Source organism: Chelon labrosus (genome assembly GCF_963514085.1).
Source record: "Chelon labrosus genome assembly, chromosome: 5".
Taxonomy (NCBI): Eukaryota; Metazoa; Chordata; class Actinopteri; order Mugiliformes; family Mugilidae; genus Chelon; species Chelon labrosus.
In genome coordinates, this window is record NC_140341.1 from 13,508,111 (window position 1) to 13,518,980 (window position 10,870).

Consider the following 10,870-nt stretch of genomic DNA (forward strand, 5'->3'; position numbering starts at 1 on the left):
TTGTCACGGCAGTGTGCTGCCATGTAAGGTAATTCAAATAGTTAGAAATATTTTACTAAGAGCCAAAACTGTCAACATCAAGACGCAGATAAAGTCAGATATGTTATCCTCTGGCGACAATGTGCAAAATCTTGTGCCAGACCACTCGACACAAGCTGATTTATTTTATTATTTCACAGAATATGTGTACACTCTGATCTCCTGGTGGCACTTCAGAAAAAGTCAAGGACTCGCCAGGCTCATGACAAACCATCTATAACACCTTGAGATACACATAATTATCCCTCCAAGTGGGAAATAGGTCAGCTGTGCTTGTAAGCGTTTCAACTGCTGTGAATGCATGCCAAGATCATGTAGCTTGAATACACAAAAAAGTCCTGCAATAAATCATACCATCGTGATTATAATGCTATGTATTATTCATTATTGTTCAAACTGTGAACTGTGGAGCCTTTTTCTTATATTTAGCATTTCCCCATTGATATAAATGTGACTGACGACCTATTGCAAAGACAGGCTGTGTACATAGGATTTGTATCAGGGCTGTTGTATTATTAGTTTTACCCTGGTGCATCAAATAAACTGCCAAATCAAACAGATTTAATTTCTATTTACTTAGCTTCGACAACAATGGAACTGGAACCCGGAGTTTGAAAGTTCCGAAAGCAAGGAGGAAATATAAAGCAGGAAGTTAAAAATGCAGATTAGGACAACACAGACAATCCAGGTGACCACATGATTCTCATGGAGTACTGTGTACACATGACTCATACTTGGTCAACAACATCAATGAAACGAAACCAATATTTGTCCGAGCTTCAATGTGTCACAGATGTGCTGTGAGCGCAACACTATGTGTGTGTGTGTGTGTGTATGTTGCTGTAGGCGTGGTGTCCTGACGCAGCCCTCCCTGAGTACACACGGTAGACATTCCCGCTGCTGTTCAGTCTGCCCTGAGTAAACATGAGTGAGGAGGAAACACACTCACTGCTCTGCAATAAACATGTCGCACATAGGAAAGTAAAGTGACTTGATACTTTTTCAACACACCGGTGCTTTCCATGTTTTTCACAGTTCCCAATCCATATTGTTCAAGCATGAAGTGTATGTTCTATCAGGGACATCCAGCCACAAAGCCAGTCTGCGGTCCTCCTGGTGTTTTATAGCTCTCTGGCGTTTCACCGGCCATCAGTCTGGTGTTTCCTGCAGGTGGTCGAGCTTGCAGACAACATAATCAATCTGCCAATTTAAGACAACAGGTGAGCTGGGAGCAGCTTGGCTCAAGTAGGCAGAAACGCGAAACAGACACGAGTGAGAAACGAACGCAGGATGAACATAAAATACAGTTGTTACTGAACAGAGGAAACAAAATGCCTTCAGAGTCAGAACGGCGTCAGTCCTTCAATACTGTCATCTCAGATTTGATCTGAGAAAGCCGTGTAAGATCAGTCATTTTCATTTAAATCTACCTTCTGACACTGCAAAAGGTTCCAGGTTCGTGCTCCACACACCAGATGATGTTTGGCTTTAGACAGAAGCACCGTGCAAATAGCAGCGCCGTCAGACCCCACAGCTCAGACAGGCTTTGATGAGTGTCTGACGATAGTTTACATTTTACTTATTGTCACCAAATCCTTTCAAAAGGATAAAAACCAACAATGCACTGATCCTCCAGACGAGTGTTGCCTGTGTAGTGTAGTCAAAGCTGGATAGATTGTAGTGTATTTAAGACACATCAGTGAGTCGGGGCATTGTTCCAAAGTGTGATGTATCTTCATTGAGTCAATCTCACATAAACCATCCTGCTGCCATAAATCCACAGCTTAACAAGTTAAGTTATTAAGCTATTAACAGATGTGCAGAGAAGCTCAAGGTACATCCTATTAAAAAAAAAATTAAAAAATCCACGTTTGTAATCGTTTTAAAGATTTCAGAAGGAACCAGCCTGTTCCTGATCCACAGAGAAGCCTAAATTTTTTAAAATGTTTGTTTCCCCCTCAGGCCACATTGCTTTGCTCATCACTGCTGCTGTGATTAAAACTACAAACATCTGTCCTTTCCAGGAGTAAAAATGTGATTTGACTAAATGAAAGCTTTAATATTCTGTTAAATGGAACTGGGACCTACAATGTCCACAGACGGCATGATATGATAAAGGAAATATATGCAATATGCAGAAGAACGGATCAAACTAAAGCAGCAACGTTCATATCATATAGTTTACCCAGCCGTCATGGCGTTATAGATGTTGAGATTTCTGCTTAAAGAAAAAGACTGCTGCTTCAGTAGCTTTTGGTAATTTTATATGATATTAATTATTCATAGAGAGAGTCGGATCACTTGGTAAGAAAGCTTAAAAGTTCAAATGCATTTTTTTTTTTTCCTGAGCAGCTGGGGAAAGTCCATCTCCTGATTAAGCTCCACAACAACTAACTACTGTTTCCAAGATCAAGAGTGACAAACTGTTTAACTAAACCACCACAAGTGGCTCTTAAAGAAAAACAAGTCGAGAAAAGCAAAGCAAAAAAGTTGAACTGTTATAAATTACATCACACCAACCTTACCAACTACTGTTTTTTTTTTTTTTACAACCTGGACCTTATTTCTGGCATAAAATACGATCGTTTACTCACCCATATAACTTTTGTGTCTTTTTTAGTCGTTCATCAGATATTTAGCTCCACGTATATCCATCTAGTGAGAGTGACTGGGGCACCGAAACGTAGCCTCTAAATAACGCATTATCTGCCGCTAAACTCGTTCATTTCACCAATATTTTGAGCATCTTCATGCAGAAGCCTTGAATATATAGTATCACACTCCTTTTTGGCTATAAAGTGGCTATAAAATCTTTCTATGAGAATATTGGATGAATGAGGATCAAGAGAACACTATACTTTAGCAGAAATGTGGGTCACCCCGACCTCTTAAAACTAAAAATTTACCAGCTCTACTTCAGCTTCAGCCTTGTTTTTCCAGCGAGCAGCAGCTTAGATCTTTGACTCGGGAGGTTCTGCTTTGCCTTAAAGACAGAAAATAAATTGCACAGTAGCTTCTTCACCTTGCATCAGCAGATTCCACTTAATAACTTCCCCAGGCGCTTCAAAGGATGCACAATACAACACAATAACCTGCTAACAGATGTGACTATGACGAGCTGAGCGTCCATTAATAAATTATACAAATTGGCAGTTCCATGTATGAGCTGCATTAGTTAACCATCATTCTGTCTCAGTGGTTTTCTCCAGAAAGAAAGTTGCCTGTGTTCTTTTGCTTTAATGCATAGCCCCTAAATCCCCCTGTGGTAATTCACAGGATGCTGAAACATTAATGTGATACAGACGTCAGTCGGTAGTGATGACGAACGGCAGAGAGCGTATCTGATGGCCATTAAACAGCAGGACGCTTGACTCCGCTGCCACAGACCTTCTGCCGGCTTCACCCTAACACGGGGGTTCATCTGGTGTGCGCATACACAATGGTAGACTTCCTCTAAGAGTAGGAAACATTAATTATTCATTAGCACAGGTCAATAACAACACACTTCACAGCTGCTCGCGCTGATGCCACGGCAGACACCCATAACCCGTAATATAACATATATTGAGAAAGTGCATCGGTATTATTTTCCTGCAGATACAGAACATCTGTTTAGTGACAAATCTTCACATTTATTTAATCACCACCCATCTTCTACCGCTATGTCATAATCGCGTTATGTGCTGAAGCGACTGCAACAACACATTTCAAGTCGCCACTGTGACCTTCTTGTGGAAACACCAATAAATCAAACCTGCCTGAAAGAGCAAACAAACACAGAGGGGTGGCAACAATGAGCGTCTCCTTCAAGGAAAATGCATTTAATGAAAATGAATTTAACTGATCTAAACCTACACGGGTGTCAATCATGCAATTGTTCAACCACCTTTTACGACGTAGGGATCCATCCTACACGATGTTAACACAGCATTAGGCTCCGATTTCACAGAAACACAGTCATGTACCTGACTATTAAGGTGACATAACAAACGCCACATGAAACTGACAGTCTGCAGCCGCGTTTATAATTTAAATAATAAAAAAAAATTAATAATCGGATGACTCACACCTTCAAATGCACAAAATTAGAATCTGGCTTTCCAGATCAGAGGAAAATGATTAAAACTACTTTAAAGAGTGACTGCTAGAACCTCTTCATTAAACCTCTGACATCTGAGGGTGTTCTCTTTTCTGTTGAACTGTGTTGTCAGCATGCCAAGATCTAAAGAGCTCTCTAAGGCCTTCAGGAAAAAAAGGTTGTGGATTATTATGAGTCTGGCAGGGGATTTTAAAAGATTATTCCACTATAAGGAAAAGTATCTACAATTAGGGAAGATTTCCAACAATTGCCACATCTGCAAATTCAGGTTGTAAAATGAAGTTTCCAAGAACCCAAAAATTCCCATTGAGAAAAACCCATTCATCTTCTGTAAACACTTGTTCCTGTGAAGGGTCGCAGGGAGGCTGGAGCCTATCCTAGCTGTCATCGAGCAAGAGGCGGGGCACACCCTGGACAGGTCTCCAGTCTGTCGCAGGGCTAACACAGAGAGAAAGACAACCATTCACACTGACATTTATACCTACGGCACATTTAGAATCAATAGAAACGAGCATGTCTTTGGACGGTGGGAGGAAGCCGGAGTATCTGGAGAGAACCCACACAGACACAGGGAGAACATGCAAACTCCACACAGAAAGGCCTAGGATTCGAACCCTCGATTAGCTTGAGTGCTTTCATTTTGATTTCCTCTAGTGATAATCCTTTATTTACTGATGTGTAGTGTTTTTTATTTGTAATATTTTCTTTGTTCTCCAGACAAAACCTTCAATTCTAGAGCAACAGCTGAAAAAATAAAGTATTTGGACACGTTTTGGATTTATTTTACAATTCAGACCAGATTTTCTATTATCCAGCGCCATCATTATTGTTATTTTTGTGTTTAACCCTTTTATTCCAAAAGTAACAGGGTTGTGACTGACATAGAACCAGGCCAGTCTCATTCACCAGTTATGAGTCTACAGACTGAGAACACTCTTTATAAACCTGTTAACAGGTGCACTGTGTCTTTCTCACACCTTGTGCTGTGCATATTCTGTCAAAGGTCCGTATGCCTGATCAGATTTCTTTCCAGCTTGCCCAGCTAAAATCAATTTAAGGGAAATGAAGCAAATAAGATTGGTCCTGCTATCTCGGCCGTGCATCTGCCTGCATGTAATCCACTTCCTGCAATCGGATGCGGACCTGTGTGCACAGGCGGAATCAATGGGCAGCCATCGTCTCTGCAGCAAGCACAGGATGCACTGGAGGTGGAGGTGGTTTCTGGGAAGAGATGGACTCGGGAAAGGAAGAAATCACACGTTCAACGATACATGACGTGTTTGTCTGAGTGGAAAGTATCCCTGCCTTTCATTTAAGCGGGGGCTTCTTTGGCTGTCTCTCTTTTTCACTTTCTTGCCTTGTCCCACTTTGACACACATGCTCGCGAAGACCCATGTGCGTGCACACACACACACACACACACCTCAGGGTAGATACCATATCTGCACCACTGCAGTACACTAATGACCCTCTCTCTCAGCCTGGAGGCCTGTCAGACACACTGCCCATGTCACTGCCAATCAGCGAGGACCTGCTGTCAGCAGGAATTGCCGTCACTCCTCTTCATCCTCTGTTCGCTCGGCGTGTCAATAACTCGGCTGTAACGCAGACCATCAGGGTTTGTCAATCAGAATCCAATTTGCAGCGTTAATTACTTGGTCGGCTCAAAGGTAATGAAGCAGCATTAGACACCAATATGAATAACCTCCGTCAAGCCGGACTCTTTGCATAATGGCAACACTCTGTCCTTGCCAGATTTGGCCTTTTGTCTGGGATTATGAGTCTACCGGGAGGAAGGTGATGCCAGACTGCAGCGGAAAGAAATAAATTATGGTCAAATTTCATAAATGACTGACAACCAGTTTCCATGCTTGGACTGAGGATGAGGATGGAAGATGAATGGAATATTTATAGCTGCTCCAAACAGTCACACTCATGCTCCGGTGAAAAGTCTGCCATTACAGATCAACATACATCACTCACTTTCTGACAGTCTGTCCTCAAAGGCTTTCACGATACTGCCCTCAGTGATACGCACACAAACATTTGCCAGAGTTGTAAATCCAGTTTACTGCCTCATCTTTATGCAGCTGGTCAATCTCTGTGTGAAGAAATCGTGATTGGTGGGGGTCTGGATGCTTTAAAAAAGGTGCTTGTCATATGTCATCTGAATCCACAACCCAAACCTCGATTTTAGGGGAGCTGCATCTGATAATCTTTCAATATTGTGACCTTACATTTGCGCTTGTTTCATGGACGAGAAAGCAGGCGTGGTTTGAACAGAAGTCTCCCTTAAGTTAGTGCGATATAACAAATGGAGTATGACAAATGGCATTCTTCTGCATGAGTCATGTCTACAGCAACTTTGAAATGCCACTGCTGGGAAAAGCCAAAAACACTTCTCACGTCCTGCCTGATAGCAGCTCCCATTCATTGCTAACCTTGTAGTCACCAGATAAATATCTTAATTTGGGGCAGCAGTAAAGTTCTTGCAGTTCATCCAGCAGTGAACATTTGCCATCTGCCATCTTAACAGCTGCCACTCTGTAAACTATTTGTGCCTTCAGAGCTTGTCCAAGTCGTCTTTCTCTCCAATCTCATCTCCAGCCCAAGTGAAAGCAATAGTGCACGGCCAAGTGGCTGGAGGGGTGCCGTCTCGGTCGGAGCTATCGTTTTGGCTCATTCGAAATTGTGCTCCGTTGTCTCTTCGTGAGAACTATTAACACTTAACGCCTTCAGACGAGGTTCAACAACAATATGCTGTATAAACCAGTTTGTTTTAAGCATCTTGGGACCTACCGAACACTGCTTCTGACTTCAGAAGAGTGCGAGCGGAGGAGGATTCAGATCTAAACCTAACAAGAAATAGTTTTATGATCTTTACATGAGGAAAGTATTGCATTTTACTCCATTTATCAGACATCTTTAGTTGCTAGTTGCGATACAAAACATAAAATTCACCATTTCACTAGAAATAAAACAATTAAAACTAGCTCCTCATTGAGAAGCATCACAGGATCTCAGGATTTCCTCCATCACAACCTCTCTGAGTTGTTTTTAGCACACAAGCCTCTATTGTTTAAGCTAATTCCTGCCCAGCCATGACTAACATTTAAAATGCCACCCTTACAGCCATGAGCCGCACATGTCACAGCCACTGCAACATTACAACTCTCAGCGGGGCCGTCCGCAGTAATGACCTATCAAGCCTGCAGGCCTCCACAGTTCCCTGCCGGGCTCAATGGAGCGGAAAATAGGAAAAACAAACCAGCGTAGTCAGAGGCTCTGAAAACCTTAGCCCGACCCTTCTGTCAGCTGTTCTCTCTCTTCCTTCCACCATCAGTGAACTCTCTGGCATCATTCTGAATGCTGCTTGTCATCCTTGCCTTGATAGGTTGTTTGCGCCATTCCTCCCGCTAATTAAGAGGAAAGGGCAGCGTTGGCTCAGGAAGAGGCTGCCAGTCCTCCAAACAAACCAGCAGAGTGAGTGCAGAGCGGGAGAACAGAAAATGGATGATTGTGTTGCGTTATTGGGTGTGACTACTGGAATTAAAGACTACCAGGAAAAGAAAAGCCCATCTGGACTTCAAGTGGAAAGACAGTGAAAACCAGGTGCTCAGCGATTATTTTAATGGATGTGAAGTGTTCCGGCCTCGAAAGGCTTTTAGTCATAGCAAACATTACAACAAAGCTCTCTGAGAGAGAAATACAGAGCACACCAACAAGAAATACTTTCTTCTTCTCGGTGTTGTAATCACTTTTGCGTAAGATGAATACAATCAAAATGTTTAAAGAAAAAAAAAAGACCTCAGACCAGCTGAATCTAAAGCCAAAACATAATTTAGTTCTTAACACAATGAGGTAATATGAACTGATGACAAACAATAACTGATTCTAAAATGTGTTGGGGATAAATTTAGGCTTTTACTGCAACACAGAGAAAATTAATGTCTGCACCAGATTTCATGGTCGTCTGTCAAGTAGTTATCAAGCTATTTTTATCTGAACCAAAGTGGCTGACAACAAAGGACCACTGGCAACGAAGGCCGACTGTGACATCGCCTCACGTTGCCTGTGTCTGGAACAAAAAGAAGTTGCACTTGAACACACCACAAAGACTGCACCTGCCACATACAGTCTGCATCTGCCTGAAACCAAACAACACTTCACACGGGAAAGTGGCAGCAGTCTGTATTCATCTCTCAAAACTAGCTAGAAGGCTACAAAGAAGCTAACCGTCACACAGTAATCTCTCTCATCGACACCCTCCGTCGGCAACTCAACACACTGAATCGGCAGAAAAGTTGCCACCAGGGGTGCAACTGGGGCCAACGGTGTGAAAAACTGGGGTTACAGACGTTCACTAGCTGCCCAACATCTTCAAATGGCAGAAAGTCGGCTTGGTGTACCTCTGCAGTATCATAACCTCTGCGTTAAGCATTTATCCAATGATGCCAACAAAAATAAAACAACACAGACCTTTGACACAAATCACAATAATGATCCACTTCATCTGCATCGTCCACACGCCCGCAATAAATCAGCTTGCCGGTTTCCTAATTCCTAATTAATTATAGAGAAGACACAAGCTTCCGTGTGTCCGGTGATGGAGAGACAAGAGATGACCTTTGCTCTTTCAATCTTCTGCATAAATAACCCACCCTTGCCACGTGTGCAATGTAAAACAGGCCAATTTATTATGCCAAAACCAAAAAAAAAAAAAAAAAAAAAAAAAAAGACAATGAAAGAGTCCAGATTTGAAGCCGCAGTCTGTCGTCTGCTCCACAGATCTGGCAATGCTTCGGCTCACGATAGAACGTGTGAGATGGCCCAAGCGCAGAAAGTCTGTTTGTTGGATAAACATTTCCAACACGTCTTTACTTTTACTGTCAGTCAGCACAACCCCCGATAAACAGCAAATCCCTTTGAAACTGTGCAACCATCATAAAAAGCACCTTTCACAAAAAACTGTACACATTAAAATCGCTTTTGTTTGCCAGCCCGATATGTAAAAGACGTGCGCGCTGCCTCCGTATGAGCACTTAAAGAACAAGAGATGAGTGCTTTTCAGATTGAGCCGGGATCTTATTAACCCAGTTTCAGTCGCAGCCTCTGTTGCCGCCACTGTTTCTTCACAGGAGAGAGATTTTCGGGTTGTAACCAGCCTTGTCTCCTTTCACCCAAATGGCTGAATATTTCATAGCACTCCGTTCCTACCACACTGTACAATACTTGATCTTTTCAAGACGCTACCGACTAATGGAGGGAAGTGTTCAGAGCAACGCTAACATTAATCACAGTGCAACAACTGAGGAGCATGTGTAATTTAAAGCTAATGGGTTAGGATCATGTTTTCTTATGAGTATCCCTGCAGCATTTTTTTGTTCTATTACACTGTATGCTGTACATTAGTGTGGCAGGAACACAGAGGAGACAGATGCACGATTAAATTCAACATTGAAAGTCTCTGCTGGCTGAGACTCCAGGACAGATCGGTGAAAAAAGACAACTGCGCGCCTCTGGATTTCTGATTTAAAAGCACAAAGTTCTTTTTCCACATTTATCTCTTTTCATTGTCAGAGAAGTTTATTTAATGGAGACACGCTGAGCCTCAAGTGGCCATAAGATTCATTCGAGTGAAACTTTAACAACAAAACACTTTGAGGTCTACATGCCAGCTCTGAGCCACCCACACATATGAGGAAAATCCAGGCCATGAGCCAAAACAACGGCACCTGTAAAATAATCAGCCAGCAGGCAAACAATATTTAGAGCACAGAACATTTTGACAGAAAGAGCATCCTGATCTGAGTCAGAGACAATTACTGCAACCTCACCAAGGGAAAGAAAGTGTCTAACTTGGAATTAACTGCTACCATTTTCTAACAAGTTTATTTACACTGTATAAGATTTAACTGGGTGGTTAATCAATGATTTAATTAGGCTTTATAGACCGGCAAATTGTTGTGGAACATCCCTTCACCTTGTTTTCAAGAAAGAATGAAAAAAAAAAGATACTGGACAATAACAATACGTCCGGTGCATCTTGTGGGAAGGAAAAACTGTCAGTCATATATGAGATACTTTGCTTTTCATTTGAATAATCAAGTTTTTGACAACAATAAACCAGATTGCAAGAGGTGTCTCAGCTCAGACAGCTCAAACTTATCAGAGCAAGACAGACAGGCAACGACATCTGCACACAGAGTTGTGAGTTTAATAATAATAGTTTGTGAAATACGATAGCTGCATATCCCGTAGCAATGTTCACAAAGGCTAATGTTAGCTTGTTTAAGTTAAATTAGTTTGGTGCTGTTACGTCCATTAGCATTCAGGCTGTCAAAACATATTGTCTTATTTATTATTCTTTTACATCAAAACTGACAACAAGAACTGGGTACTTTAAACGATATTGGTACCACTGATCAAATTTCAGGTATGAAATGGACTAGACTCCAAGACAAAAGAAAAATAAAGTTCTTCTGCGTCTCAGCCGGATGTGTCTGAATGTATGAACCAACACATGGACTTTGTCCTTTACAGCAAATATAGGCGAGGCTTACGGCAAATTCTACTGAAACCAGTGATTAATGCTCTAGATTATGTGATTAAACTCAAGGCCCACTTTTTAATCTCATATCAGCGAGTCTCCACCACCTGTCATGACATCATATAAAGGTGACCTCCTACCTGATATTGATAAGAGGTTTGCTTTGACCTAATAAAGAACAA